This window comes from Arachis duranensis, chromosome 8, assembly GCF_000817695.3.
Source record: "Arachis duranensis cultivar V14167 chromosome 8, aradu.V14167.gnm2.J7QH, whole genome shotgun sequence".
NCBI lineage: Eukaryota > Viridiplantae > Streptophyta > Magnoliopsida > Fabales > Fabaceae > Arachis > Arachis duranensis.
Window position 1 is genome coordinate 18128064 of NC_029779.3, and position 9338 is coordinate 18137401.

General features: G+C 31.9%; 1 non-coding gene across 1 annotated transcript; it reads left to right on the forward strand.

Moving 5' to 3' along the window:
- Window positions 1-389: 389 nt before the first annotated feature.
- Window positions 390-461, forward strand: TRNAG-UCC (transfer RNA glycine (anticodon UCC)). The gene has a single exon. It is a non-coding gene; the product is annotated as a tRNA-Gly (tRNA).
- Window positions 462-9338: the final 8877 nt, after the last annotated feature.

Below are 9338 nucleotides of genomic sequence, written 5' to 3' on the forward strand. Positions count from 1 at the left end.
TTACGCTCCTCTTTCTTGTTAATGACACATGTTCAATTCTCAAAGCGTTCTTTCAGTGAATCTGAAACAGTCCACAAATTCCTAAATTCAGAAAGCCATTGAGACCATTAGATATAATCTCACACCATTAAAAACACCAATAATAACTAATTGATAGCTACAAATCACAAAACTTGCTAGCTCTTAGCACTGCTCTTTAGACTTTTAAAAGTTATAAAAATATGTCATTTCTGTAAAAATTACACTTTCCGATCTTAATTGAATAAAAAAGATTTCTTGATAATTTGAAGGAATATAGTTGCAACTCGATGAAATTGATACGAAATATAATTTCCAGCACCCATTGTCATTGAATAATAAATTACCTTCGTGCATTTATTATCAACGAAGCGTTTGTAGTCCAACGGTTAGGATCATTGCCTTCCAAGCAATAGACCCGGGTTCGACTCCCGGCAAACGCATTTCTTTTTTACTTTTAAATATCCAACAGCAGTGAGCTTCGAAATGGAATTTTCTTTGTTAATGAAATTTCCTACTCATTTTTTAATAGGTTTAATTATTAAGTTTAGGGACCAGCAATTTTATTAAATTCTATCCGCATGTAATCAGTAAAAAAAGTGAACCATTGGATGAAATTTCACATCAATCTCACACCATTAAAATCATCATTGATAGTTATTTGATGGCTATAAGTCACAAAAGTTACTAGCCTCTTAGCATTTCTCATTCTATTAATCTTTATATTTTTACAAAAATTATAGTTAAATTTTTTTAATTAAATCTTTAAACTATTTTTAATTTGTAATTAGATCTTCATTATAATACTAACAAATGTTAGAATTAACAAAATATTTTTTATAAATTAAAAATATACATAATTAAAAATTTAATTAAATCTTTGATTATATATTTTTAAAAAAATATTAAGTTAATTTTAATATTTTTAATATAAAAATAACTTAATTATAAAATTAAAAATAACATAAAAATTTAATTAATATATATATATATAACTAAAAAACGAACTGAATAATTAACTTTTTTTTCCTTTTTGGACGGGAACTGTTAACTGTAATTGTTGGCACAAAATCATGATTAACATCAGCTTACGTGATTACAAAATGGGCCTCGTATTTTCATAGGCCTAGAATTGAAACCCACTCAAGTTAGAGAGTCCCCGGCTATTGTCATCAATCATTGCTAATATTAATACCTTTTGATTAGTTTGTCAAAACAAAAAGAAAAATTGTTGTTTGATGCTGACTCCGTTAATCACTGATGACTGAACTGTACAGACTGTGTATTAACGATTTGAGAAGATCTAGGGAACAAGTTGCACTATGGCAGGTTTCAAAAGCCCCAATTTTACTTTACGCATTTTTAATAAAGCAGGGAATATTAGACAAATAGATGAGGGAATCGTATAAAGATTCAGCAGAAGTTAATGGGGTAATGCGGATAAGGAAATGCCAAAGAGGTCGTTTTCCAAAGCGATTCTCCAAATATTGCTTCCAACTTTTGTAGCAAACCATTGTAGGCACATTACTACCAACGTGGAGTCGTCCTAACCCCACAATTTTGCCATTAAATTTTGTTTAGTGCGTCAAAAAATATGGTGCTGGGAAAATAAGGGCACCAAAATGAGTAAAGTGTTAATGTAACTATTGAGTTTCATCTGAATGACCATGATTTTTTTTCCACTAAAAAATAAACAGCCTCAAACTAGGAAAACATGTTTCAAAAGAATCACTCTTAATTTGATAATTGTATTGTCATCATCAATTAAAAAGTTCACCACTAAGGGTGTGTTTGGGGTTTATGTTGGAGAATAAAAAAACTCGTTTGAACGTCTTGAACGCCACATTGTTATGTTTGGCAATTTTTTGAAACTCCTAACCCAGGATTGCTTTCACCTGTGAACGTACGTTCACGAGAAGCTAAAAATTCAAGCTTCTGCATTCACGTTGGAAAAATTAATGACCGTTGAAAGAGTTAGGTAACAAATTTATTTCATATCTACCAACTGTACCCTTCTTTCTTCTATAAAAAGGATGCCCATAACCACATAATTTCACACAGTAGTAGTTCTTTCTATGTTCTTCGTTACAAAATTTTTTTTTATCAAACTCTTTCAGATTTGTTTCCATCATTGCCAAGGTAAAGATTTTAATTTTCTTTTTAATATTTTTAGTTCTTTCTTTCATATTTTAATTTTTATGTTTTTTATTGTATTTGTTATTTATATGATAAATATTTTTCATATTATTTTTTTAGTGTTCTGATGTTATTTTTTTAATTTTCTATTGTTATATTTTTATTTTTTTATTTATATGACAACTATTGTTGATATAAATTTTATTTTTATTAATTTTTATTATGTTTTGTTTATATAATTATTTTTTCTATCCTTTATTGTACTATATTTATGTTATGTATAAAATATTTTATTTTTTTATTTGATTATATTCATATAAATTTTATTTACTTTTATTATAATTTTTTTGTTCATATGATATATATTGTTGGTTGTAATTATTATATACTATGTTTGTATAATTTTTTTTGTTTTTGTTTTTTATTTTTATTGTACTTTATTTGTTTTTATTATATAGTAACTATAACTAACAAAAGAATCATAAATAATAAAAATTTATAATCCAAAATATACTAAATTAAAGAGTACTCACGGAACTAAAATAAATTATCCAAAATATATTAAATTAAAGAGTACTCATGGAACTAAAATAAATTATAAAATCTTTTCTTTTTGTTTAATATTATACAATGTATAGTACTTTCTTTTATATTTTTATTTCTTATTATTTTTTAGTTCATATGAATTTTTTTATCCTTTACTGTTCTTTATGTTTAATATGTAAGGTGTCTTTTTTATTTTTATTTGACTTTGTTCTTCTTTATTTTTTACTTATTTTTATCATTGACCTTTTTTATATTATTTTTCAGTGTTGTAATCTCTCATCTCTTAGGTATGTAATTAATTTTTTTATGGTATTTTTTTATTTCTTGCTCATATAAATTTTATTTTTCTTTTTTTTATGCCCTGTGTTTATATTGTTGGTTGTATATGATATATATTGTTGATATATATTGTTCATATAAATTTTATTTTTCTTCTTTTTTATTATATTTCTTTTATTCATATGATATATATTGTTGGTTTTATAAAATTTTTATCGTTTTTTATTTACATGAATTCTCATTTTATATTTTATTATACTTTATTTTTGTTTTGGCTGAAATTTTTTATTTTTTATTCGACTATGTAAAATTTATAATTATAATTTCATATATTATATTTTATTGTAACTTTTTTTATAGTATAGATTAATTGATCCCATTAAAAAAGACAAACTAAATAAAAAATATTCATAAGTATTAATAAAATTATGAATGTTGGATGTCAAAAAAGTCTTATAAGAATAAAATTATTGAGAGTATGGTAGAAAAAGGTAACATGAATTTGTCCATAAATTTTTTTTCTTCTGATTTTCATGCAAAACTAATTTAGTTATTATTGTACTCCATTTTAATTTGTCCATGAATTTTTTGTTATGCTAGGATAAGACAATTGAAAATTTTATCCTTGTATGTTGATCGGATCTTTCGTGGATGGTGACATGATGACAAGTCATCTTAGCCTAGTTTCACTAGTCATTTTCCTTTGTTTTCAATAGGTTTTATGCACTTTTTTAAGCCATAAGTAAGCCAATTGGGTTGAAATTCATGTTTCCTTTGATTCAATCAACCATGGATAAATTGATGCATTTTCATGAGTTTTTGTGCCATAATTGCTCATATGACAAGAAGAAGAATAACTCTCATGATTATGGCATAGCTTTGATACAATTGTTGATTGATGACAGGAGGAATAAAGCTTGGAAGAAGGTTGCAAGAATGAGCTTGAAAAGAGGGATCAACGTTTGAGCTAACGTTTGCTTCAAATGTTAACTCAAACGTTGAAAAGAAGATGAAGAATACCCTGGAAGGAGCCAACGTTTGCGCCAACGTTTGCCTCAAACGTTGAGGCAAACGTTGGCTGAAGAAGAAACAGGGGAAGGAGCCAACGTTTGCGCCAACGTTTGCCTCAAACGTGAGGTCAAACGTTGGCGCCAAAAAGATAAGAAAGAGCACTCCTGGGCACGGCAACGTTTGAGCCAACGTTTGCCTCAAACGTGAGGTCAAACGTTGGCTACATCTTGGCAAGGAAGAGCATGGCAAAGCACCCCTGATTGATGGTTTAGTTGAGCCACGTTTGCGCCAACGTTGGCCAAAAAGGGAGCCTAGGAAGACCCACGTTTGAGCTCACGTTTGACCTCAAACATTAGCTCAAACGTGGATGACAGCAAATGGGCTATCTGCATAATGCTTCAACAAGGGACGTTTGAGTCAACGTTTGCCTCAAACGTTGACTCAAACATGAATGGTTCATGGCCCGGTTCACAAGTGGACTTCTTCCCAACATCAAGAGCAATCAACGGAGGCCACTATCAACCCAATTCCATCAAGACTAAAGGCCCAATTCAAGGCTTAATGATCATTTGAAGAAAGTGTATAAATAGCTTAGGATTTGAAGTTTTAAGAGAGCTTTCCTTTTAGAATTTTTAATACTTACAGTAGAGAGCTCATCTTTACATTTGAGTTATTGCTTTTAGAATTTGAGAGTTCCTGAGAAGGAGAATTGAATTCTCTTCCTCTGGGTTATTTTTGCTCTCTTTTCTACATACTTTGTTTGAGTCTTGGGTTGAAGAATTGAGGAAATTCTGTCTCAATCTCACCCTGAGATCTCTCTGTCTCACTTTACCGCAACTTTTGGAAATTGAATTTGGTTTTGTTTCTTCTACTATTTGATCTTTAATCTTCTTGCAATTGATTTCTGAATTTGGATCTAGGAAGGCATTGAGATCTAGACTTAGTTATCTAGTCTCTTGGGTCTTGAGATCTGAAGTTTTCATTTTAATTTCTCTATTGAATGCGTCTTCAAGTTCATTTACATTTCCAGTTGAGATCCGGTTCATTTTAATTCCTCTTCTACTTTTCTGTCTATTGCAATTTACTTTTCCTTGTCTAATTTCTGCAAATCCACTTCCCGATTCCCTTTATAATTCAAGCCATTTACATTTCTTGCACTTTAAGATTTTGCAATTTACATTTCTTGCGTTCTAAGTTTCTTCCATTTAATTTCTCGTTCTTTAAGATTCAGCACTTTAATTTCAGTTCCCTTTAATTTCCTGCAAATTCACCCTTCCCATTTAATTTTACTGCAATTTAGTTTCTGCAAATTACAAACCAATCAACCAACATTTGATTTGCTTGACTAAATCAACCACTAAACTAAAATTGCTCAATCTTTCAATCCCTGTGGGATCGACCTCACTCATGTGAGTTATTATTACTTGATGCGACCCGGTACACTTGCCGGTGAGTTTTGTGTCGGATCGTTTTCCGCACATCATGACACTAAGACGGAGAACACAGTGGGTTACGGGAGAAGCTGCACGGCCGGCGATGGGTGGACAGCGAGGTTGATCACACGTTCTCGAAGATGTGGGTGGTGTCCGCTGAAGAATTGGCGGCAGCGGCTGGCGTCCGAGCGGCAGTGGGCTGCGGAGGAGGCTACACAGCCGGCGATGGGTGGGTAGAGCGTTGGCTGAGGACTGGGCGGCGTCTGACCGGAGAGCAGAAAAGTGAAGCAACGGCGGGGTTACTCTGCAGACCGAAGTTTGCGAATAGAAGAGGGAGGTTAAATTTCAAATCCTTATTATTAATTAATTGGTGTAATGGGTGTAACTGATTTGGTTTAATTTAAAATCCTTACTTTTTAATTTTTAAAATTTGAAATTATTAATTAATTAATAAAAAAATTATTTTATTTTCTTTTTTTATTCTATTGTTCACATTGTTTACCTCTCTTATTATCTTTCTATACTTTTTCTTATTTTAAAATAATTATTTTGTACTCAATTCTAATTTTTGGATTAAATTATTCTTAATAAAATAAAATAAAAACTCTCCCCTAAAATACTACTTTAAATTACAAGAGGTTTAAAAATGTAAAAATTTTTTACGGTATCCTCCAACGGTACAATCCAAGAAGTCAATGACTAATTTGTTGCGGTATTGAGTTCTATTTAAAAGCACGAATTTAAACTCTCAACACTCATTTAAACGGACTAGTGAAATAACCACTAGACAAACCCAATTTAATTTAAAAAGATAACTTTGAGTAAGAAAAACAAACAACATCAAGGGTACGAGGCCTCCGAGTGGCTCTGCTTCTTTGTTTTTATTTTTGTTTTTTATTTTTATTTTATAACTATTTTTATCAGAAACAACTCATCCAAAAGTTGAGAGTAAAAAAATATTATTTTAAAATTAATCGTAACATTATGAATAATTTTAGAAATAAATTTATATGAAAAATAATTCTAATTTTAGACAAATTTGAAAAACCAAACCATTATTTACCGAGTTGAAACCCATTTTGCTCCCTGAAATTTTTGACTCGCCTTAATTTCGACCCCCAAATTTATAGTTACCCAATTAAAACCCTCAAATATTGAATCGCGCCCCACGTTTGTCCTTGGCAATAGTTTCGTTAACGAAAATCTGATGTGGCACATTAAATCACCAGAGTGCGTATCCACATGTCACTAGGTTGCCAGAGTGGATGTGTGATGAGTGAATGATGTGGCAAAATTTCAATGAACTCAATTTAACCCCTCTATAGATAATAAAACCCTAATTTTCAACTCTCTTTTCCGAATACGATCAAGACTGTGCTGGTGAAATGATGAGTTCTGGAAGCTAAGCTGCAGGGAGTTCTGTACGATCACGTTCTCATGGTGCTTCCGTGAGGAACCTTACTCGTGGGAGATTGGGAAAGATTCCTGATTGGTGTGGTTGTGGAATGTGTCCAATGCTTCGATGGTCTGGGATGAATGCCAATCCTGAGAGACCCTTTTATGGGTATCCAAATTATAATGTGAGTTCTCAATGTCGTATTCTTCTTCTTCTTCAATGTGTTGCTACTGGTATTTGAGTTTGATAAGTAATCTTAAAATTTTTTCTTTTTGTTGGTTGATGTGAAATTGGCAGAGTTCTGGGAGGATGTGGTTTGGTTTCTTTATGTGGACAGACAGTGAAGAAGAACAAAACTTAGTGGGCAAAACACAACCTACAAGCAGTGATGATAGTTGAAAGATGAATTTAGCATGGACAATTACTTCAATGGAAGTTAAAATTAGGTGTTTAAAAATATGAATTAGTATTCTAAGTTTGGTTATTTGTTTAGGTGTGTTTGTGACTGTTATGTATGGTGTAAGTATGATTAAATTTTGATTAAAAGTGTGGACCTGAAGGTGTGTACTCTCAGGATGAATGAAAGCATTTTTTTCAAATTTCCATGAAAAAGAAGCATGGTGTTAGCTCCTCTCGTACATATGTAATGTTGCAATAATGAAGAAGTAAAGCTAAGAATTAAACATATTGGTACGATTCATAAACCTGAAATAAAGTGTCTACATTTAGTGAAGCCAATAACTGAACAAATTTTCAGAAAGTCATGAACAAAATACATCTAAAATTTTTTTAACAAAATAGTCAAATATTTGAACACACATAAACATTAATAAACAGAAATAATAGGACATATTGGATTCTTATTTGTTCCTGATCTCCATTATCTGGTTGTGAAAAAGGTGTCTATGATAGCACAATCTCCGAAGGAGCATTAGCTATTGTTGGAGCTGCAGAAGTGGCAACATCAATTGTTGGAACAGGGTCACCCACTTAATGGTTCTTAACTCTTGCTCTTTCCATTGCTTGTTAAAATTCTTCCACAAGTGCCACACACAAAACCTATGGTGCACTCCAAGCATCACTTTCACGGACTGTTGGAATTAACTCCTGCCATAATATGCAGCACAGCTAGCAATTACTATTATCGAGCCCTAATTAAACCCCCCAAATAAACTTATGACTCTATCTGATCCCTTAAATTTAAAATATGTCCCAACAGATCTAAGGTGTGGAGGTGTGGAGGTGGTAGATTGGGGTGTAAGATCTGAGATGGGCTAGACTGCAGGTGAATAGTTGAGTTGGGCTGCAGGTTCAGAGGTGGATTGGGCTGGATGATTTGAGGTAGGTTGAGTTTGAGATTTAGAATGGGAATAAGTTGGAGATGAAGAGTTTAGTTAGTCTGGGAGTGCAGAGTGTGCTTTAGGGAATGTGGTTATATTTTGTTCAAAGGGTGTGTTTGGAATACATAAAGATGGATTCGAGGTGGTGTCAGATATAGGGGTTTTTGGATTGGAGGTCATAGAAACCAGTTGTGGAACCTCATCACCTTCATGTTTAGAATTTCCATGCTCAACGTACACATGCACTACACCAAAAGCATACTGACTTCACTGACTTCAAATTCTAAATAGGACAATAGTTCATCATTCATTTTTAAACAACAAATTTTTTAAACACAAGCAACAACACACGCATAATAACATTTATCCACAGATACCAAGAGATAAAATTGGCATTATCTTCTTCAGCAAGAAAAAAAAACCTTAGCATCATTCACATGCAAAAAATTCCAATGCCCTAAATATAACCAGCACCTTGCTTCGACAATAACAATGCAATACAAAAATCGAAACAAAAGCCAAGAACAGAATATTAAGAAATTTGTGAAAAAAATAAAACTTCATTTCCTAACCTGATCTTTGTCGTTTCTTTCCCCAGCAATGCTAGTTCTTCAGCAATTTCACCCAGCAATCCAATACACTATCAATGTTACTCTGATTCTCCTTTTTCATAGTCAAGCATGCGAGAAGAATAAAAACGTGGAGAAGAAGAATAGAAAAAAAAAGAAAGAAGAAGAAGGGTCAAGTTACGTCTGTGTCTTTATTAAGTGACTTAATTTTTTTAATCCAACGAAGTCCTTAAATGACGTTACATTAAGTGAAAACTGGGAGGGAACATAAAACAGCATCGTTTTAAAAATTTTTACGTGTCAACTTAACGTGCCATATCAAATTTTCGTTAACGAAACTAACGACAGAGACAAATGTAAGACACGATTCAATATTTGAGAATTTTAATTGGATAATTATAAATTTAAAAATCGAAATTGAGGTCAGTCGAAAATTTTAAGGGATAAAATGAGTATCAACTCGTTATTTACCCTTAAAATTCTTAGAAAGGAAAGCGAATTTGAAGTATCTGGTGATGGTGGTGGAAAAATAATACTAAAGATAAATTTACCCCATTGCCTTAGTACCTTACCCACCCCACCATGAGCATCCCCCATTTCCCGGTAACCC